Below are 24,476 nucleotides of genomic sequence, written 5' to 3'. Positions count from 1 at the left end.
GGTTTAGTGCTCTGTTAACTTGAATGGGGGAAAAAAACAGTTAAATCCTGGAGCTGTTTTTCATGGGGGTTGTGACACTCAAAAAAATGTATCCACTGATTTACAGACACCTCTTTCCCGATGTAAGTTTGTGGGAAAAAGTCTTTTTGGGCCCAACGGCATCACATAACGGACCCCAGAAATTGCACTGCCACTGTTTGGCCACTATGAAAACTGACTTCAAAGCCTGGTGCACTTCCTGGGGGCCTGGATTTGAAGCCTCAAGTTTGGCATTTTGACTGTCACCATCTTGGATTTTTGGCGCCAGAAGTGACCATACTTGGACAGGAGGGGGAAGCTGAGGAAGAGTGAGGGGTGGATCTGACTGAGACGAAGAAACTGTTGGCAGACAGCCTGTCACTCAAAGTGGCCCTGCCCTTACATAAGCACAACTTGCTAAAATCTGCCTTTCCTGGCAGTTTGTAACATTGCTGGATTTAACTTTTCGTTGTGGTACGGTATGCCTCTGATCAGCATCAGGTTGAAACACTGCCGGATGTGTCTGTGGATGCGTCCAATAAAACCTGGACTTTCACCCAGGAGCCTGTGTTCATTTCCTGTGTGAATGTTTTTTTCTAAACCTAACCATGTGCTTTTGTTGATGCCCCAGCGTTGGCTGTGGCATACCAGAATGTCAACAGCAGACGCAGGATGATACTTGATGTGCGATACGTGAAAGGCCACTGACAAAATGGTGATATGTAATGACTTGTAATGACAGTTGTCCTGAATGTTGAAATTAGCTGTAGAGACCTAAACTCTTTTTTGTACCGGGCTGTAAACACGTTTATTTCTGCTGTGAAGTGGGACCTTTTAACATGGGGGTCTTTAAGGATTGACTCGCTCTTGGAGCCAGCCTCAAGTGGCCATTAGAGGAACTGCAGATTTTGGCACTTTTTTGTGTTGGCTTCATTTTTCAAGTTCTTCTTCAAGTTGTTGCTCGGCAGAGATCACATCCTGAGTCAAATTATGCAAAAAAATTTATTGTCTTTTTCCAGCTAAGCCCCGCCCATTTTAATCCAGTTCAAAGAGAACTACAAAACTACACAGGAAGTAGTTAATTAGTGAAGGTAGCAAGAAGCCGATGGTTTTTAGGGCCTTTTTGGGATTAAATAATTTATTATTCTGAGAGTAACAATCATTTCTGAACCATATCTATTAAATAGTTCCTGAGATACTGTTGTTGAATCTGAACCAAAGTGTTGGACTGACAGACGGACACACTGACAGACTTTGCCACCAGCATGGCTAAAAAGAGACCAGTGACATTTCCTGTTATTTTTAGGTGACCTATTATAAGAAAATATTCTTAACAGTGGACCCATTTTAAAATGGGCTAATTGGCAAAACATAATTCCACTGAGATTCAAACCAGTTCTTAGTGGTTTTTTTTATTGTGCAGTGGCTCAGTGTGTGCAGTATTAGACATGGCACGCTCCTCTGCATCAGTGCAAAACAAAATGAGGCATTCTGCAGCTCTGTTGAGGTATGACTGTGTACATGAGATGATTGGACTGCATATAATCCCCCATAATCCACACATGACGCTGGGCTGATTTGAGATGTTGAGTCATCTGTACAATACTGGGGAGTTTATGTTACATGTCCATGTGAAGCCTCTAAGCCCCTGCAGTAATTAGCAATACATGCTCATCGGGGATTTTAATTCCACGGATATCCAGCGCAGCCAGCTCCCTGTACATGCTGTTTATTTTTTTATGGCTCGAGACCAGAAGAGTACACCTCTCTAATTAATCTGCACATTTAGAGTCCGGCTGTCCTCTGTGGCACACAATGCTTAATGTGTTTAAGAATACATGTCCAAAATGAGAGTAGATTTAAATTTAAGAGAAAAGAAATAAATGTAAATAAATCAGAGCCCCTCTGCCAACATTAATGGTTTGTTAGAAATGCAAATATTGCCACAGAGTGAGAGTGCTGGAATGTGGAGGATTTTATATGAATCTAAAAAAACCTCAAATGGCAGCAAGTATAAAGGACAAAAGGTCGAGGTCAGATAAAACTGGAGTTCTGTAACTCATCAGATTGTGACCTGGTTTTTCAGCCTCTGAAAAAAGTTCATTCAGATGAGGTCAAAAATTTAGAGAACTATCAAAACAAAAATATAAACCATGAGCTCAGGTGCAGCAGAGACGAGATGGCAGCCATTTTAGAGACAAACAAAATCCATCTTTCTGTTTCAGGCGAGATCTGCTTGGTAGTCTACACAGCAGTGAAGATGGTGTGTGGTTAGGTTTAGGCACAAAAACACTTGGTTGTCTTAAAGTACTTGCTTGGAACAATCTGTTCAAGTTGCAGCAAACACAGAGCTGATTCACTAATAAACACCCATGTTTGGGGGGGGGGGTGCAATGAGGTGCTAAACACACCTGTGTTCCCATATTTGGGGGCTAAAGAGCAGCAGGAAATAAAGTGACAGGTTCTATAAAATACACCCACAGTTGGGGGCTGTAAAGCAACAGGAAACACAGTGATGGACTGTTGAAAAACATAAAAGCTTTAGGGGCTAAAAAACCACAGGAAACACAGAGATGATAAACTACTAAACGTCCAAATTTGGGTGCTGAACAGCTGCAGTGAACACAGCAGTGGGTTGATAAAAAGGCCCATGTTTGAAGAGGAAACACTGCAACAGGTTGCTAAAAAACACCCATGTTTGGCGTCTAACAAGCTGCTGGAGGACACCGTGAAAGATCACTGATAAACAACTGGTTTTGCTGTTTGTTGGTCTTGAACAGTGATCTGCAGCTTGGCAGGCATCTCGCCTTGTAGGTGTCACGCCATCCACCTTCCCACCTCCACCTCCTGATTGCTAACTCAGCTGAGACACTACGACTCTTTGGAAACACTGATATGAACTGTATGAACCGTACGTCTGTGTTTTGCAGAGATGCCAGTGCCGACTGGGTCGAGATGTTCACTTGTGAGCGGTCGAAGAGCTTCAGTGGTAAAACTCTGAGCGTGGCTATAAAAAGGCTGTGAGAGCTCTGTAACACACTTCTCAGATAAATGTATGAAACACTATTCACTTGATAGGAATGCTTCGCAGTGAGATTTAAAGCAGATTACAGAAATCACTTCAGCATTATCTCTGCAGCCTGTAATGTTAACCTCTGGTATTTTGGGTCATCCCATGTATCTGATATCGATTCTCCGCAGCCAAACAAATGCCAGCCATTGATTTCTTCTCACAAATAATTAATTTTACAACCATAAAAAGGTCAATTTCACAGTAATGGCCTGAACCAGAGAAGAAGGTTAGGGAGGGCTTGCATTTTAAAATATTGATTAGATGTAGCCCGTGCTATCATATCACCATGATGCTGAGATCTGTGGAGGAAAGACGCACGTGGGAATCCTCCGCAGCTCATGTGATGAGGCAGTTACTGAGAGTCTAACACTCCGTCAATGAGCTCTGCTTACTGACGAGATCCTGAAGGCCAGTGCAAAAGGGTCAGTGAAGGTTTACACAATCACACCTACCTTTTTCCTTTGTGTAGGCGCTGTGCACCAACAGGTCAGCTGAAATGGAATATAAATGGTGTGTGTGAGTATTTTGTAGAAGCCTGGAGTTGGTTGTATGTTTTAACCACCATGGATCATCATGCATAATGGCAGTGTGTTGCTACAGCATATTTAATCTGCATCTCATAGAAATAACATTAATGTACAAGTATTTTGTAACAACTAATGCTTTGAGGAAATCTTACTATATAATGAGGAAAACTGTGTGTGTGTGTGTGTGTGTGTGTGTGTGTGTGTGTTCCAGGTTTTTCTCCTCACTGACTTGGTCAATCCATGTGAAATTTGGCACAGTGGTAGAGGGTCATGGGAGGATGCCAATGAAGCAATATTACATCAATTGGCCAAAGGGGGGCGCTATAGCAACCCATTGAAATGTCAAACTTTGAATGGGCATATCTCATGCCCCGTATGTGGTAGAGACATGAAACTTTGCACAGAGATGCCTCTCCTCATGAGGAACACATTTGCCTCAAGAACCCATAACTTCCGCTTATATAGATTTTCCACCATTTTTTGGAAAAACACTTCAAATGGATCTCTTCCTAGGAAGTTTGAGCGATCTGCATGAAACTGGGTGAACATAATCTAGGGAGCAATATCTAAAGTTCCCTCTTGGCAAAAGTTGGAAAACTTCCTAAAACTGAGCTTCTATAAGGCAATGAATATTGCGGAGGGCGTGGCTCATCACATAAAGGTGTAGAACATCTCAAGGGTTTCACCCATCACCACGCAACTTTGTAGGCATATGACCACACATAATCTGAGGGGACCCCTCCATTATTGAGCCCATCAAACAAAATGGGGGCGCTAGAGAGCTAATTTCTTATCTAGGCCTAACCGCCATATGGATTTTTACTAAACTTGGTAGATATGTAGAACAGGACGCCTCAAGGTGACTGGAGAAATTTAACTCTAATTGGCAACTGGGTGGCGCTATAACAACAGAAAAATGCTTCAAAATGGCTAAAATGCCACCGATGGCTGTGGCTCCCCCTGTGGACCAATGTTGGTGTTGTTTTCTAATGTTTGGTATGACTAAGTCATGGTATGGTATGCTGTACTCAATGCGTACGGACTAGTACACTACTAACAATACTACACTGCTTGACCAGTGACTTTTAATCCTGGTACACACTGTGTGATGTTGGGCTGTCCCAGATGAAAGATGGTGGCCCTGTGCTGCACAGTGAGAGAGATTCTACGATGGCCTTGGTCACGGTCTTGTGATCAAGGACATCCTGGGATAAAATTCTGACAGTGACCATCTCACTGTGTGACTGCTGTTACCATCTGCATCTACTAACCAACCAGTAGCAATGCAGCATGAAAGGACACAAAAATTGGCACACTAAGCTGGTCTCTGTTCCCCAGCCACAAACATGTCCACATTCTCCTCCTCCTCTTCAGACTTTTTTTTGACACACTATGCCACTATAGAATATATATGGTTAGTTTTCATTTCTCTCTTACCACTACAGTGATGTAGATGGATGATGCATGCTGATGATTTTTGTTCTGACATAATGATGACGATGGACGTACGTGGTAGCCCGTGATTCAGTAGGCGCTGTCATCGTACAGTCTGCACACATCAAACTGGATGTTGTACCCAAGTTTATAAGATCCATGTCACACAGTGTAGCTGCACTAACTTATAAGGTTGATCAAATGTCGCAAACTGTTTAAATTGAACGTCACTTTATGGCCCGGTTGTTCCAAATATTCATGATTTCGTAGTCACACAACATTTTCTCAGTTTCTCTGTGACCTCCTTCCTCAGTCGACAGATCAAGCACAAATACCACTGGGAGAAACAAAAAGCATGACATCATAGTGTTTAGCACATTAAAAGGATGGAGAGAATATGGAATTCACATGGGTGTGAGTGTACAGCACGGATGCCTCAGATGCATAATTAAAAATCTGAATGGTTTCGCTGCTGTCTTCCATTTCCTCACAGTGACACAGAATGCATTAGCAGTGCTCTGCTGCAAAACCATATTCAAGCTCTAAATGCTCATCTGGGAAGGTTTTAACAAGAGCCGGATCAACATGCACAGCACAGACTGGCTGAAAGCAACGAAAAGCACAGCAGGCTGCAGGTGCGCTGCCTTGCTCAAGGGCAGAACACGGAGTAAAACCATGCTTGATCAGAGTTTTTCGGCAGTTTGCTGTAGGACTCAAATGATACAAATGGCAGGAAACCTTCACAGAATTAAATTAATTAGAGTTTCTTGTATCAAATGCATTTTTATCTTTAGATGAGCCTTTTGCAGTTTTCGTCTTCTATTCAGTCGCTCAGGGGCGCCCTGCAGTCATGCTGCAAACTACAGATACTATATCACGTTTTCCTGTGTTTGTGTAGAGCTGTGGCGCTGCATTTAAAGGTGGCAAAATGTGGTTTCCCAGCCCAGCTCAGCAGTCTCATTTTCACTGTGCGATGCCAGTAATGTGGCCTGCACATGTGTAAAATCCCCCACTGTAGCCGTCTGCGAGGACACTGTCCTGCATTTGCTGTCAGGGTCTGGGAAGCAAGCAGGCGAACAGTGTCATCCATCGTGTGGCAGCGACTCTGAGCCAGATGGTGCTGGTCTCTAAAGCTCTGTGCTGAGCTGCTGCTGCTTTCTGACTAATGGGACATCATCACACACCTGAAAACACACACACCACTTCCTGTCCCTCCACATCCAAGTCAGTCTAAAAAAAGAGGCAGAACTGAGGTGAAGAACCTGCATTGTCACTTTTTGTGAAAAACAGAATCACCGCCCAGCAATCGTACCCCCCCCACCACCACCAGTCCACTGTCTCTGACAGTCAGTCTCCATCCATGTCAGTGAAAACATGGATGCTTCACACACAGAAGATCTATACAATCAACACAGGTTCAAAATGAGAGTCACCAGATGGACAGACAACCCAAAAACGTAATGCCTGCAGTCTATTGCCAGCGCAGAGGTGTAGAAAAATTCTAATGATGTATAATCAGTCAAACAAAGGGGGGTGAGGTTAAATTTGTATTGTAATTATTGTAATTCTACCATTAGACACACATTTTCTCTTTGGTACAATAATGCTAATAACTTAATATTTCAACAAAACCACAGTAACAGCCATTTGCTTTTACTGTTACTTGATTCAGTCAGGTTTTAGAACTCGACACAGCACAGAATCTGCTCTTCTTAAAGTGTCAAATGACCCACTGCTGTCTTTATATGGAGGTAAATGTGCCATTTCAATACTATTAGACCTCGGTGTGGCCTCTGACACTGTTGATCATTGTATATTATTAAACTGTCTTCAAGAACTTCTTGGCATCCAGAGAACTGCCCTCAAGTGGTTTGCTCCTATTTATCGGACAGGTCCTTTTCTGTTCAGACTGGGGGCCTCTCCTGCTCATCTGACCATATCACTTGTGGTGTACCTCAAGGCTCCATCTTAGGGCCCATTTTATTTGCACTGTACATGCTTCAGTGAGGAACAGGTGAACTGAGTTTCCTTGATGAGGTGGGCGTGGTTGCTGATGCTGAGGCAGGAGAAGCAGACTGTATGGAAAAGTACTGAATGAGAGCTGAGTGAGTGGACATGCAGACGTGAGCAGGTGACCAGGAATGCAGGAATAAACTTGAGCCTGGATGTGTTGAGTATTTATTTTTTCACCTTTAACCAAAACTAGATTTTTTTCTGAACTTTAACCAAGGGGCTTTTGTTGCCTAAACCACAGACAGGATGTGAACCTTGTTCTCTGACCTCCTCACTACAGCTTGTGTTTAATACTCGACGCGTCCTTGACTATAAATCAAATGTTTTTTTTAGAATCTTAAAATATCAATAGCTGCCCAAACTAAATTATACTTAAAAATGAAAAAATGCTGTTCAACAAACAGCAAAACCGGTTGTTTTTTAACAGCAACTCATTGCTGTTTCCAGCAGCTTTTTAGCTACCAAACTTTGGTGTTTTTTAGCACCCCATCACTGTGTTTTTCCCCCGGGGATAGTGCCACAAAAGCAGCTGTTTTTACACCAAAACAAAATGTAATCTTTTTTCTAATCATAATCAAGTGGTTTTTGTGCCTAATCCGAATCACATGTGAACCACAGCATTGTTGAAAATGTAAAGTTTCTACTAAATCGAAACAAATGTAACGTATTTGTAGTTTGCAGGAATGCCGCCATTTATTCTGACAGCTGAGTTGAGATTTAAAGTGCGGTGCTTTGGCTTTATTCTCTCAATACTCATCTTTTCAATAATAAAGGATCAGGGATTTGGCGAATTTAAATTTTACAAACTGCAGTTATAATAGTCGACACTCTAAAGCTCTGAAAAAAATAAAAAACACAACAACTTTTATGATAGGAAAAAATGGCCTGAATGATGTGCTTTGTCCTTTCATTTTGTAATTTAGTGCTTCTTTCCTGCTTCAAATGGCTGATAAATATGAAAAACACCCACCGTGACACACTGAGTCCCACACTGAAAGCCTCAGTGAGGGGAAATGAAATAAGCCTTTAGAAAGGAGCACACAGGGGTGGAGGCACGTCACTGCTATTCACACAATTCATTTGACTTATTCGGAATAATCCCACATGGGCTGGCTCTAATTGCAGGGCGCTCGTTCCAACATTTAAATACAATATTAGAAAGACAGAGTGATAATCATCTGGTTAGAATACCGCGGCTGCTGCTGCTGATTATAGCTTCTGTTGTACATGTGGCAGCGCTCGGTTCGTGGGAGAAGAAAAGCAGCAGAGAAAGATGTGTTCAGATCACAGTTGTTCCATTCACAGTGATTTCCCTGAATGTCTCTGCAGCGTGCCAAGAAATGGCTGTTTGGCTGGCAGGTGTTTTGTTAGGAGCTGAGGTCATTACGGTCCTCCAACACATGTGACACTGAACACAAAACCTTTTACAAACCTACAGTTACTGAGCAATGTTAAAAGAGTCAGGGTCTGTGGAATGATGAAATTATTATTCTGCACAAACGAGTTCTGTGTTAACCTGCACATGATATTTCTTACTTCAGAGACCCTTCATGTCGAGGTGCTGACCATTAAGAGCAGAAAATCATAAATGCAGCACATCGTTTAAATGCAGCACACCAAATGCCTCGTAAAGACATTTATGCTGTATGATGTCCATGTGTTAGGTTATTTAGGACAGGATTCTCACAACACGACGGCTGCGACAAACAAAAACTAAAAAGTTTGCAGATTCTTGCAGATCTGCATTTTAAAAACATCAGTCGCTGGATGATGGTTTCTGTTCTCTTTCCATAGAGCTACGATCCAACACACATTCATCCCTCAGTCTGAAAGCCTCACACTGATATCAGGTTCTGACAGACTGAGGCTCATCTCACACTGACCCCTCCATCAAGCAGTCCATCCATCCGTCCATCCGTCTGTCCGTCCGTCAATCCATCTTCAACTACTTATCTGAAGCCGGGTCACAGGGGCAGCAGGCTGAGCAAAGCACCCCAGACGTCCCTCTCCACAGCAGCGCTTTCCAGCTCCTCCTGGAGGACCCCGAGGTGTTCCCAGACCTGATGAGATCTATAATCCTCCAGTGTGTTCTGGGTCTGCCCCGGGGCCTCCTACCAGTGGGACGTGCCTGGAACACCTCTAACAGGAGGCGCCCAGGAGGATCCTGATCAGATGTTGAACCACCTCAACTGACCTTTCAACGTGAAGGAGCAGCGGCTCTACTCTGAGCTCCGTCTGGCTGTCCGAGCTCCTCCCCCTATCTCTAAGACTGAGCTGGCCATCCTTCTGAGGAGACTAATTTCAGACGCTTGTATCCGTGACCTCATTCTTTCAGTCACTACCCAGAGCTCACGACCATAGGTGAGGGTTGGGACGGAGATGGGCCTCTGGCTCGGCTCCCTCTTCACCACGATGGTCTGGCACAGTGCCTGCATCACTGCAGACGCTGCACCAAACTGACTGAAACTGGCTCCTTGTCCACCAAATTAGCTCTGGTTCTTGAACTGGTTTGGCTCAGGATTCTCTGAACCTGGGTGCTATCCAGCGACCCAGCCTGCCTTTCCACCAGAGTCAATCAAAACCGCTGTAATCAAGGATGTGTCATCAACAAAGGCCACTACACGATGCACAGCAGAAGTAAACAGTGGTAGGAATATGACAGCATTGTTGATCGTCTGTGACTGTGAGCTACACCCCCATTAACACTGTTATCTCTGTCAGTGCTGTTACTGTTGTTAGAGCTGTACTGCTACCTTCAGCCATCTCCATGTTCACCTGCACAGTCTGAGGTGAGAGCCGTGAGCAGTCCCGGTCCGACTGAACGTCATGAATCACAAATTGTAAAATAACTGTGCATCTGCCCCGTGATTTGGACCCGCTCCAAAATTTTGGTGTTAGGTTCAGGTTTTGTTTGGACCCCAAAGCAGATACTGATGCAGGTAAGTAACAAAAAAAGGTTTATTAATAACACGAAAAAACAAAAGAGCAGGCAGTGGAGGCAGGGAGCTGGCTGGCTCGTAGAATATTCACCGAAGGATGGATTGAAAAAACTCGGGCACACGGTGAGGCACAAAGCACAACCTGAGCACAACAGGAAAAAAACACAGGTAAGTTCAAAAGAACTCCAGCAACACTAGAAGACCAGGCAGCAAAAATACGGCTATGCAACGAGTTGATCACAAGATACAAAATGTAAGAACACAGAGCTCGACCGAACATGACGGAACTACCTGGCTGCATAGTGGAGTTAAGACCAGGCTTTTGTAGACAGGAAGATGAGGTGAGTGAAGACAGGTGTGCCTCATCTGCTGCTGCAGGAGAAGCCAGCCACGCCCCCTGACACACACATGCACTGCAGAACAGAAGAGAGGGGAGGGAGGGAGAGCAAACACAAAAACATACCACAGGAACCAAAATCATCACATCTGGGCTCTTTCTTTTTTGGGCCCAGATTTTACCCTTCTGCCACGTTTATGAAAACTGGGCGGGCAGTTTTCCTGTATGACAAATGCAGAAAACTCAGCCAATTGCACGACCTCTTTGGTGGAGGTGAAGATGCTAAAACCAGTTCAGTGAAACATCTCTGTGGATTCATCACAACCAGTGAGCTCTTTAAAAAAGCACTCAGTTGAGACGTAATATGAAAACATCAGTTACTGCTGCTGCAAGTAAAACGTCTAATGCAGAACCTTTTTCTTTAAAAAAATATTTGATTATTTTCACACTGTGGTATTTTAAGTTTTCTACCACTGGCTGGTACACAGGTTGAATAAAAACAAAGCACTGACAGCCTGTTGGCAGGGAAACAGGAGGCAGGGTGTGTTTGTCACTATGATGCCACTCCTGTTAATAAATAAGGAGGTGTGTGAAGAGTTCACGTCCAGGTGAAGCTCCTCCTGCAGGTTGTGAATGGGAGTGAGTCGGCCAGTTAGAGAGGTGGCTGTGGGTTTAATGGTTTGTGATCAGGTGTTACGGCGCAGTGAAATGAAATGACAGCCGTGAGTCAACGTGACACTCAGGATCAAGGTGCTTCGCTTGCGATGGCACAGATACCAGCTGGAACCCGAAGACTGACTGGGAAATCTGGGAGAGGAAATTGAACGTGTAGTCTCTGCTGACCTTGAGGAAGTCACTTAACCTTCAGTCAGTCACAGTGCGTTTGGGTGGAGGCCAAAGCGCTGTTACAGTACAGCAGGAGATGGTGGTTTATACTGAGCAGCAGAAGTCTGCTGAAAATACTGAGACAAAAAGGATTTCATCCAGATACACAACAGCACCAAAAATAAAGATCTTATTCACAACTAACTCAAATTATTAAATTACCTTTGATTAAGTAGCACCGACGTGGCTTGAATGGAGATCATTTTTTATTTCTCGCAGCTTTCCTGGATACATGTCGTCTTGAGTCTTCTCTTCCCTGAATTTCTACACCAGAGGTGAAGAGTTAAAAGTCAGGCAGAGCAGAGAGCCGCCATGACCACACCACTGGGAAATACACCAGGCTGAAAACACCAGACTCTCCCTGTGATGAAAGGCTGAAATTCAGACCAAACAAAGGAGAGACATTAAACAATACAACTAAATAAAGAGATGAATCAGCAACAACAAACACAAAATAAACACTCTGAGTTCCGACTGCAGCTGCAGGGAATGACTGTAGTTATGCTAGAATGAGGTATTTATCACACAGTGTGTCAGCAAATTAATACACCATCACTGCCCAGGCTCCAGTGACTCAAACCACACCATAAAGCACACAATCAAAATGGCTGCTCGTGGACTCAGCCTCTCACACACAGCTCCACAAGGACAATAAAATACACTGTCAGACGTACACACCAACACAGTTCTATGTTCTCCAGCACTTTGGCCCTCAGTTGTTTGACGCAGATTAAAATACAAAAAGACACAACATTTGACTAAATGTGCAACATCAATGTGAGAAGTCTATGTCTGAATTATTAAAGCCGCTACAAGGAACTTTTAACTGGATATGCAAAAGACCTACAACAGCCCCAGGTCGCTTCCAGGACGAAGCAATTTATGGCACTCAGACGGCACACGTCATCTTACCTAGCTGCTTACATTTATAGTGACTCTTATAAATAGTCGCTATTCCTCCTCCTCGACCCGACGTCCGCGGGGAGTTAAAATAGCAGCAATCATCGGGTAAAAGTTCTGTGAAAGCACTGGACTCACCAACAGTCAGCCACGTCTCAGTCACACAGAGAAAATCCAATCCTCGGGAAGTCAGGAAATCCTTCAGGATAAACGTTTTGTTCGCTAGCGATCTAGCATTTACCAGCCCAATCCTGGCAGGAGCCGGCGGGTCCATGGCGTTAGCTGGAGCGGGGCAAAGTTTTCCCGTCTTGTTGTTTCATTCATCCACAAAACAAACACGTGTGCGAGCCAGGTAAGCGTCTTTACGACAATATGCGCTAGAGCTCATGGGAAATGTAGGCTTCATTCCGGCAAAACACTACTGCTTTTGTCCACAGGGTCGCCAAAATCAACTCTAAATGAAAGTTCCTTGTAGGGGCTTTGAGTTGGAAATGACGATTTTATCTCTTGGTTGATGCAGCGAATTATCAACAATAATTCTAAGTAGGAGAAGTTTCAGCTGGACACCTCTAAATCCTCCTGCATGGTTCACACAGCTCTTTAGATTCATGATGTCACATACTCTGATTCTTGGCTGATGAGCTGACGAGTTTCACAGAACACAAAGAGACGAAAGACAACATTTCATGTGACATCATGAAGTCTGTGAGATGTGCTGGTTTTACAAATGAAGTCTTAAACTCAAGCTGTCAGAGATATTTAACAGGAGCTCACTGAGTCATCTCCAAGCAGAGGCCGGCCTCAGCTGCTGATTCTCAGGTGTGTCTCAGTGCAGGGTGAAGGACACAGGTGAGCTCTCAGCCCCTTTTATAAACGCCACACTTTTCCTGGGTCCTAGTGCTCGACTCACTTTGACCTTCCCATCCACCTCCAAGAGACAGCAGCAAACTGTTGGAGCTGTTTCTGGTCGTCACAGAGGAACAAAGTTTGTATAAAAGTCACATTTTCACTGCTTTAATTTCTGCTGTTCATTTGAATCTGTGCACTTTAAAATCTCAGGTCTCCAGATTAACTCTTCCATCTTTGAGTTCAGTCAGAAGAAAAAGTGAGAATGTATAAAAGAGCACAGCGGTGACACTTTTATTAAAATGATGAATTGCTTTTCAACGGGACATCTTGTACCGCCTCGTACAAGAAAAGTATGATTTATGATCGCCTCCGCGTTCACTGTCAAAAAACAAAACGGGGAGAATTATCGGCATTTGAGAATCTCTGTAATACAAATTAATGATCACATCACACAGCGAGCCCGCTCAGACCTCGCTGAATTACATTCCTTAACAGGCTATTTTGAAACGTTAATCAATTTCTGACAAAGCCATAACTCAGCGCAGTGACGGGAAACAAACCTGCGAGTGTCCTCCTGGAATTATCCTTCAGTATCGTTCAGTCAGCAGGGAAACACTTTGATTTTCAGCTTCATCATGAACAAGACAAACTCAGTTTTTACTGACTGCATCGTTTAAAGGTGAAGACATGAGAGATCGTCTTTGCTTCAGCTGAGGAGGATTCTTACTCTGTTCCAGATTCTTCTAAAAGTACCAGTATAACGTGTAAAAATACTGCATTACATGTAAAAGTCCCTCTTCTTTATGTAGTTAGAGTATCAGCAGTAAAAGTACTCAAGTATGCTCAGCTTCATCAGATGTAGTTGATTAGTGTCAGAGCAGTATGTTGCTGCAACTTTGAGCTGCTTAATATACAGTTAGCAGGTTTAGTGCAGTGGTTCCCAACCTAGGGTCCGTGCCCCTCCAAAGGGTCCCCAGATAAATCTGAGTCACATGATTAATGACAGAGGAGAAGACAAAGAAACAAAGTTCAGAAATCTGTCGTCATTTTTTTAAAATACAAAAAAATATTGATCATTTGGAGGAGAACTGTCTCTGTGGAAGCGACAGAGACACAACGAGGAGACCCTGCACACACACACACACACACACACATTTTATTCAGTCGCAGGAAATCTCAGAACAAACAGATTGGGATTATGCAACCAGTGTCTCTGCCAGATAAACGTAGTGGTGTAGAAGTGTAAAGTAGCATTTAAATGGGAATGCACAAGTTTCTCAAAACTGTGCTCATGAACACTGAGTGAGTACATACAGTGTACTCAGTTTCCACCAGTGAACAAATCTATATAAGCGGAAGTTATGGGTTCTTGAGGCAAATGTGTTCCTCATGAGGAGAGGCATCTCTGTGCAAAGTTTCATGTCTCTACCACATACGGGGCATGAGATATGCCCATTCAAAGTGTGACATTTCAATGGGTTGCTATAGCGCCCCCCTTTGGCCAATTGATGTAATATTGCTTCATTGGCATCCTCCCATGACCCTCTACCACTGTGCCAAATTTCACATGGATTGACCAAGTCAGTGAGGAGAAAAACCTGGAACACACACATGAGTTTTCGTCATTATATAGTGAGATGATTAAATGACATATTTCTTTGCGTCTCTGTTAAACTCAGATATCACAACTGATCTTAACATCATTATTTGTGAAGATAAACCTTCATTTATTGGCTTCATTGCCCTCACCAGTAGCTGCCATGTTGCTTGTCTACGTTTATTCTGTGGTTACACCACAAGTGACGCAGCAACACAGCGCCCAGCTACATGATCGCAGAGTTGCCGTTGAATTGTTTGTTCAAGCGCTCTGTTACATAGTTCGCCACAGGTTTGTGTGCGCCAGCGACCGACCACGAAGCACCTCGACTTAAAGTCATCTAAAGTGTATATTTGGACATAGACCATATTCATTGTGTCTAACACATCTTCAGTGTCAACATGATGGTTCTTCAGTAACATGTGAACTGGCTCCATCAGTGACCCCACGCCTGAAACAATAAGACAAATTGTAACGTTAACAGTGATAAGAAATTATTTCTGTTTACTTTCCTCTAACAGGAAGCGTTTAAGAAGTAAACTCATATTCATAGTCTCACTACAACTTAAAGGGAAAGACCTTCTTTTTTTTGTCTTTGGTGGAGGCAAGGTGCCGAGGAAGCCGACTGGCACACCTGCACTGTTACAGCAGCTCCCATTGCACCTTGTGGGCTCAGAGTCCGTCACCATGGCAACCCCAGGCGATATACGTGTTGTTATTTGCAGGCTTTGACTTCACAGTCCCACCACTGCCATTATGTATCAGCTCTCACCAAGACAGAGAGGCTGGAGGAGGAGGAGGTGCAAAGTGAGAGAAGAAGGACATGACTTGAGAAACAAAGAGGAGGAGTCGTTTTTTTTTCTTTCCTTATTCATTATGATCTCACGACATTCCCTAATCTCATGATAAGCCTGTGTGTGTGTGTGTGTGTGTGTGTGCGTGTGTGTGCAGTGCTGATGTTGCATGTCTCCCTGCTAGCGTGTTTTGGTCCTCATCACCAGCATGTTCCTCACACCTCGTATTCAGCAGGAACCAAGCGCTGAACTTGACCCAGTGAGGAGGATACGAGGCATTCAGGTGCTAAAAGGCCCGAATGGTAAAAGGCAGACATGTGAGGTGTCAGACGTTCATGACATCAAAGTATATTTAATGTAGAGACTGGATCAAAACAAAACAGGAGTGAATGAAGTTGAGAAAAGGGCATGGGGGTGAGACTTCCTCTGATCTGCTGTCTTTGACCGAAATCTTTTCATATCTCTTTCGGACTTGTGTGAGTATATATATTCTTCATGTAGTGCCATGCAGGCTCTGAATATTTTTATTATTTGATGCATTACTGTTGCAGAGCATTTCCAACAAAAATAAACTGACAGGGGCCGTCCCAGCAGAGCAGCACATGAACCACGATGTCCCTGATTTGACCTCTGATACATGCTATTCCCCACAATTCTTTCTCTGCTGTCCTCTGTAACATATAGGCACAAACTGCCCCCAAAACACCTCCAACAATAAAACACACTTGACAGTAGGAGACACAGCGTCACCAAAGTCAATCGCCCCCCCTACACCTGACCTCTGAGACCTTGGAGGTATACGATGCAGCAGTCAATGATAACTTTATTTGTATAGCACTTCTCTACATTAGGTCACAAAGTACTTCACAAAGTGCATGAAAATAAAACAACAATAGTTAAAAATCATTAAAGAAATGTTAAGAGCTGAGAAGAAAAGTCAGTGCAGAAGCAAAAACAAAACAGAAGGAAATAAAACACAAAATTACAGGTCGGACATTAAAAGGGAAACTTTCCTATAAAAATATGTTTCAAGCAAAGATTTAAAACCAGGTAATGTGCTAACGAGGCCGATGTCCTCAGGCAGAGAATTCCAGAGCCTCAGGCCCTTGATCACCTTCAGTTATCAGCCTTCACGTAGGGACGACTAGTGAGGGTAGGCTCCAGGATCTCAGGTCACAACTTGGAGTGTAGCTCGTCAGAAGCTCAGCTGTATAACTTTGGGTTAAACCACGCTGAGCTTTAAAAGTTATTAAAAGAATCTTATAATCAATTCTGAAGTTAACTGACAGCCGATAAAAAGAGGCGAGGATTGGGGCAAAATGAGACCCATGATTTGTCCCAGTTAAAATATGAGCGGCAGCCCATGTGTGCAGTGTTCACACAGACAGCGTTGCTGCTGCAGAGCTGCCTGCTGCTGTAACGTCTGTATTTCCACAATTGAAAGCCTGCACTCTCCATATTTATGGAGCCGTACAAAAACAACTGCCACTGCATGAACAACAACATGGTCCTGCACATATTGCACAATAAATGAAAAGATTCTGTCCACAGAAACATTCTCAGGGGACTTTTATTTTGAAACAGAAACAGGAAGTGTTGAGTCAAAAATAGATACTCGGAGTTGTTTCTTGTCTGTGACAAATATAAACATTAAAACCGTAGTGAAAGATGGTGCAATGCCACTGTGATCACCACAACTGCCCATTTGTTGCTGAAAACGCACGTCACTCGAGCCGCAGGGTGACCAGGTGTCGAGCGTCTAAAGTGGACAAGCTAACGTCACCTTTTGGAGATCATCACCACTGATTGCTGAAAGTTTTTCCTCCACTCGTCATCAACAACAATTTCTGGAAAGTGTCCCACCATCTGCTGGTTCGACCGGTCCTGATTTGAGACTGTCGCTTCTGGTGTTGAGTTTAAGTATAAAGTCATTAGATCAAGCAGTGCGAACAAAACATTAGCAAACCAGTAGTCTGCTGTTGTTAGTGTGCACTTTGAGAAGATTACATTGTTTTCTAAACGCCCCATATCACACATCCACACAGATGAACAGAGTTTTGATAACTTTTCACTTTAGAAGGTGTGTCAGAAAATATCCCTTTCAGGTACCTAAAACTTAGTGCATGTGTGTGTGTGTGTGTGTGTGTGTGTGGACGAGAGGCCCAAACGTTGAGTAAAATATCTGTTTAGAGAAATATCTGGATCTGTACAGACAGGGCCTAAACACAAACAGAAGAAATCCTACAAAGGTCTTTTGTGATTTCAGCTGCTGATTCATATCAGCCAACAGTCATGAATGTTATTCTCCTTATGAGCTTCCAAACATCACACTGAGGGGAACTCATTGTGAATAATGTCCACTGTTAAACACCACTTGGAAGAAAGGCTACAAATTCCTTCTTATTCTCAGTCAGGATCTGAGCTTGACTCATTCTCACTGGAGATATTACTCATCAAATAAAAACCTTGGCAAAACATAATGAAGGAGAACACACATCACATTCTGCTCTGTAATTTAATTACAAAACATAGTTGGGACTCAGTGTACCAAATATTTCAAAGAAATATTCACTTGGTTTTAGATGAGAAATGGTGTTTGGTATTTGCAGGTTCATTAAACAAACATAATTTTTGTGACGTCCTGGTTTTAAAAACACAAACTCATTCAGGAAATTAGCCTCCACACTGAACATGCCATGCTGCTGCTGATAATTACCTGTAATTAAACCCTCAGACGAATATTGAAGTCCACAACCTTGAAGAATGTGGATTGTTCAAATGGAGTATCTGTAGAAACCTGTGTATAGATTTCACTCATCACTCTTTGTAATGACTTCTCAGGATTGTAATGATCACAGTAAATGTACGGCGACTTGAAAAGCTCTTGTAGACGTTCTGTAATTAACCCATTGATTTGGGATTTCATTTCTGGCAATGACAGTTTAATCTGAGTCGGTGCTCTGCAGCAGACAAAAGATAAAGTACTTACACTGTGTACTGTGTGTGCATGAAGCAGGTTTACAGAACGACATTTAGCATGAAACAGCATCTGTGCTTTTTATCTGAGTGTTAACCAGTGTTCATTCTCACAGCTACTTTAGATTTAGTCTGAGTCGAGACAAACAAATCTTATTCCTTTGAGTTTAGTTTTAGTCACATTTTAGTCCTGATGTTTTCTATCTGTTTTTCTCTTCAAACTGATCCAGTGAGGCTGATTCATGGATCATAAATCAGACTCAAGGTGACAGGTTGTATAAGATAATGTGTGTGTCATGTCTCCAGCAGTGTGTGACAGGTTTAAGGGCTGATTTACGAGCACACACTTACTGATCATCATCTGAAAAGCTCAACATCTCTCTATTTATGCTCTCAACAAATAACTAATGTAAGCCAACTAGGATTTGTCCCCAGGTTCATTGTAAACTCTGACTTATCCATGTGACTGTTAAGAAGCAGAAACATAACTTGTTTCTTCATGTGCAACATCTTAGTCTGGAGGTTTAAACTGGTGTCCTCTCACAGAGTTGGTGATTCAAACTAAACTTTCATCTCTGTCAGAGAAAACTGATCTGAGTTCAGACTGTTTACTTACAGCACAGCTACACTCACAGATAACTGAGCCTCCTACCTGCCTGTCAAACACCATCAACCCACAAACCTTCTCCAGTCCGGACTGAGTGGAGTCCTGCGGGGTGAAGCTGTGAAGGCTGCGAGCGGAGAGGTCCATGTCATTGGTCCGACAACCCATTAGTCCGACAGCCCATTGGTCCGACGGTCCGCGGTGCTGAACGGCTCCCAGCGGATGTATTTCTGCCTTGATGGTGCGCCACAACCGGCTCTGGGTCAGCTGGGAAAGGCTTGAGGCGGAGCAGGCTCACAGCTTATGTGTTTGCCACTTTCTTTTTCATTTTAACCCACACCATGATCTTTTCCTGACCCTAACCAAGTGGTTTTTGTGCCTAAACCTAACCAGACCTTAACCACAGGACATCATGATGATTTCGGAACGGACTTCGGAACAATGGGTTTAATATGGTCGGAACAATGGGATGTCGGACCAATGGGCAGATGCCAGCAAAGGCATGCAGTCGCAAGAGGTTCCCACCACCGAATCAAATGCGATCAGATTAGTCTGAGCCAAGTCCTCAATGAGGCGGTGTAGACGGGAGGTTCCAGACGTAAAAGGTATGCAGTGATTATTGTTGGGGAACATGTATGTTGATGATTTTGATGTTGCCTGAAGTCAAGTCTCTATTTGATCACGTGACAAGACGATACGATCCCGTAGCTAGTTTAGGCACAAAATCCCTGAAGACCGACAAGCAGAGCATGTCTGTATGTCCAGCAGGGGGCAGTCAGGCCTTTTCAAACGTAAAAGTGGCAGCTAGAAAGGACAAGGGAGAGGCGAGCATGAGGAAGGAGTAGCAGAGCTCCCCAAATCAGATTTATCTGACTTTTTTATAGTTGCCAGTGGTGTGTGTTTGTGTGTGCCTTATTAACTAACATGCACTGGGGCCCGTGGTAACTACCTTACAGCACTGCTGTACACTATTAAGGGAACAAGATGGTGCAGGGGATGCTGCTGTGTCTTAAGGTCCTCCACAGCCCTGCTCTTTCTCTTGTTTTACTTTGTTTTATTGTTGCTTTTTTTTTTTTTTTTTTAGTTTTTTTGCAATATGCGCACCACCCAAGCCAGCCCTGTCATATATTATGAACAACCTATGTGCATTAGGTCACTGGTGCTCAACAGTTTTGCACCATAAGCAGCAAATGATGGGGAATTTCCATGGCTGGTAAAACAGAGGGTCCAAGTCAGACTGAGGCTGCTGTCAGCCCTAGAGTGGTCTCCTCTGGTCTGAGTCAGGGACTCATGTTGTTCCAAAGTTGTATCATTGCCTAGAGTTGGTTGGTGTTCTCACGGCAGCATTTACAAGAGGACCAGATCAAATGCCTTGTGTGAGAAAGCTGCTCTTGATTGGTCAGAATTTCCATGTGGGAAAAATCCAGGAAGTAAAGCAAACGTTGAAGAAGAGTACACTTGCAAGATAAATGTGACACTTTCTAATGTCACAATGGAGGGACAACTACGCAGGTTGATTTTAGCGCTGCTCATCGTGGACTATATTGCTGTCATTGTTCATTTTAGTCAAAGCATACAGTTTGAAAACGAGGCAAACGCGGCTCCAACTAGAAAACAATGTTTTGATGCATTGGATGTGCTGAATGTGCATATTAAGGCAGTACAGGAGGAGGTGCACATTAATAATCCTCCAGGACTGTAACATGCTCATGTTTAACCCAAACAATGTGTCATGTGACTGCAGTTGCTTCACATCCAGGTCGCAACACCTTCTCACCACAAACCAACCGCACCAGAGTTCCTTTGGAACCGGACTGAGACCACCTCTTCAAGAAGGTCTCAGTCCGGTTGGTTTGGTGTGATCACACCTGCACAATCCAACCTGAGTTCAATTGAAATGATCCATGCATGGCAGGTGTGACAGCACTCTGAGGAAACTGATGCAGGATAGCTTTTTGTTGGGAAATTAAGGACCACAACATTTAGAGACTTGGGTCGACCCCTCAATCCCGGACTCGGCCGTTGTTCCAGAGGAGCTCTTCATTCACTGCCATGACCGGACAAAAACAACTGGGAAGAGCGGCGAGGAGGCATCTTCCTCATAATCAACAACTAACATTTAAAGTAGTTTTGTGTTAGGTCTATTTATTTTTATTTCAGACCTATATTTTAACTTGTATTATTTTATTATTATTTATTATTTATTATTATTATTGTCATTGTCAACGACTGCTGTTGTGCACATGCCATTAAAGAACATAACATTGAACTTGAAATATTGTTTTACCAAATTATATACCTGCTCCTTCACTACATTCAAACTACTTTTAACAGAGACAAGCTGCTGCAACAGCCTCTTAGACACTGCCAGTCAACATATGTAACAATGAATCAGTACTTTGGAATGTACCTGTGTAACAGGACCAGCAACAACATTGAGCAGAAGAGGTGTAACACAGCTCCACCCCTCACCTGACTCACCTGAGAAAAGCCAGAAAACAGTTTGTGATTCTTCATCACTGAAGAGAGACACAGACTGAAGGACGGACGATGAGATTCACCTTCAGACCAAACTAACAACTTCCTGTGAGTGAGTTCAGCTGAAACTCCAACACTGCTGCTTCAACCTGCTGACACTCCACACACTGAAGGTGAGTTTGACTAAAAACACCACTCAAAGTAAATTTCAGTGAAGTTAGTAGAGGAGGGAGGGGAGCCATGACTGACTGTACTTTCTGTCTGCTGTGTTTTCAGCTTCACTCAGAGACTAAATGGCTTCCAGATCAGAGGAGGATCTCTGCTGTCCGGTCTGTCAGGACGTCTTTAGACATCCTGTTCTTCTGTCATGTAGCCACAGCTTCTGTAAAGACTGTCTGCAGAACTGGTGGAAAGACAAACAAACAAAGGAGTGTCCACTTTGTAACAGAAGATCTTCAAGGGCTGAACCACCTTTAAACCTGGCGTTAAAGAACCTGTGTGAGGCCTTCTTACAGGAGAGAGATCAGAGAGCTTCAGAGGCTCTCTGCAGTCTGCACTCTGAGAAACTCAAACTCTTCTGTCTGGACCATCAGCAGCCAGTGTGTCTCGTCTGCAGAGATTCAGAAAAACACACCAAGCACAGATTCAGACCCGTCGATGAAGCTGCACGACAACACAAGAAGGAAGTTGAGGAAACTCTGGAGCCCTTAAAGGAGAAGTTAAAGGTTTGTGAACAAGTTAAAGTGAAGTGTGAACAAACAGCACAACACATGAAGGTCCAGGCCCGGCACAGAGAGGCAGATTAAGGAGCAGTTTAAGAAGCTTCACCAGTTTCTAGAAGAGGAAGAGGAGGCCAGGATGGCTGCACTGTGGGAGGAAGAGGAGCAGAAGAGTCAGATGATGAAGGAGAAGATGGAGGCTCTGAGCAGAGAGATAGCAGCTCTTTCAGACACAGTCAGAGCCACAGAGGACGAGCTGAGAGCTGAAGACGTCTCATTCCTGCTCAACTACAAGGCTGCAGTGGACAGAGTCCAGCAGCGCCCCCTGCTGGATGATCCACAGCTGCTCTCAGGAGCTCTGATAGACGAGGCCAAACACCTGGGCAACTTGACCTTCAACATCTGGAACAAGATGAAGGACATGGTCTCCTACACTCCTGTGATCCTGGATCCAAACACTGCTCATCCAAAACTCATCCTGTCTGAAGATCTGACCAGTGTGAGACGAGGACAGAGACAGCAGCTTCCTGATAATCCAGAGAGGTTTGATAATTACTGGTCTGTCCTGGGCTCTGAGGGCTTTAACTCAGGGACTCACAGCTGGGATGTCGAGGTTGGAGACAGAACAGGCTGGATACTGGGTGTGTTAGCAGAGTCTGTCCAGAGGAAGGGACGCATACAGTCTGGATTATGGAGAATAATGTTCTATAAAGGTGAATACTCAGCATGGGCACTACCAGCTCCACACACTGGTCTCAAAGTGCAGAAGAAGCTCCAGAGGATCAGAGTGAATCTGGACTGGAACAGAGGAAAGCTGTCGTTCTCTGATCCTGATACTAACACACACATACACACCTTCACACACACTTTCACTGAGAGGATGTTTCCATACGTTAGCACTTTTGATGATCTGAAGATATTACCAAAGACGGTCTGTGTGACAGGGAAACAGAGCAGTTCAAGATGAAGGAAAAGTCACTAAACTCCAGCTTTGCTTGCATTTTTTTGCTGATAGTTTTATTTGTCTTCTGTGAGAAATGACGAGCAGTTCCTTGTGGGTACTTAAAAATCACTGGGACTGTAAGTTTTTGTAGATACAGTGTGCTATTGTCATGTTTCAACATTTTTATGACCTTCTGAAGACTTTGTGGGTGTGGCTATGAACTGCACCAGAATTTACTGCAGTGACTAAACTAAACTGATTCAATTCAAGCTAAAGGGAAAGGGACTACTTTGTGTCTATAGGCGATTACAGAGCTGAGCATATAAAATGACATGCATTTTAGTTCCCCAAGGCTCCATATTGGTGCCTCTTCTGTTTTACATCTACAGTACATGCTTCCATTGTCTCAGATTATGGAAACAACAAAATATGTTACCATAATTCTGCAGATGACACACAAATTTACATTACCATGTCCCCAGGGGACTGTTGTCCGATACAACTCTGACTGAGGGCATTGAACAAATCAATAACTGGATGTTCACAAATATTCTTCAGTCAAACAACAAATAAACTGAGGTCATAGTTTTTGGAACCAAGGAGGAACGACTAAAAGTCAGATGTTGATGTCCATGTTAAAAACCACAGACGGAGCCAGAAATCTTCGTGTAGTCATGGACTCAGAGCTGAACTTCAACAGCCATATTAAGAAAGTTACAAAGTCAGCCTGCTGCCACCTTCAGGACATACTGAGGATAAGATGAGTGATGTCTCAGCAGGATGTGGACAAACTGCTTTGTGTCCACAGAGTCAGGACTTGGAGAAGCAGCGTTTAGTTTTTCTGCTCCACATATCTGAAACCAACATTACAGTCAATTCATAATAACGTGGAATGAAATGAAATGAAATTACAAGATAAAAAATTATATGTTTCAAATTTTAAGTTCACAAAAATTATGAACCATTTTCTGTTTGATATAATAAAGACAAGACGATTCTGTCTGTAAAAGTGTTTTTATTCTGTTTATATTAGTTTAGTTCAGCTGTTTGTCATTCAGTCAGAGGAGAAGATTTTTCATTTGAGACGGACATCTCACTTTGGACTCAGACTTCATGCTTAAAAATAAACAAAACAAACCAAATATAGAGATAAAAGAATAACTGGAATAAGGTCAACAATAGAACAACAGAAACAAACAACAGCAAAGGGAAAGAAAATCACAAGTAAATAGCAACATAAAGAAAATTTAAACAATAAAAAAGTTCCAAAATACCAACAACTAAAAGTAACATCTGTGAGAGTTTCATCAGTTTTTGATGGCTGATGACAGGATGTACACACAATGGTGAGTGTGGTGACATGGTGAGAATCTTTGGACTGTAGGAAACC

The 24,476-nt window shown here is 43.3% G+C and overlaps 1 pseudogene; it reads left to right on the top strand.

Moving 5' to 3' along the window:
* LOC125894781 (nuclear factor 7, brain-like) overlaps nt 1-23,945 on the top strand; it is a 427,838-nt pseudogene extending 403,893 nt beyond the window's left edge.
* The last annotated feature ends 531 nt before the right edge of the window (nt 23,946-24,476 follow it).

The sequence above is a fragment of the Epinephelus fuscoguttatus genome, linkage group LG1 (assembly GCF_011397635.1).
Source record: "Epinephelus fuscoguttatus linkage group LG1, E.fuscoguttatus.final_Chr_v1".
Lineage (NCBI taxonomy): Eukaryota > Metazoa > Chordata > Actinopteri > Perciformes > Serranidae > Epinephelus > Epinephelus fuscoguttatus.
This window is presented reverse-complemented; position numbering and strand designations above follow the sequence as displayed.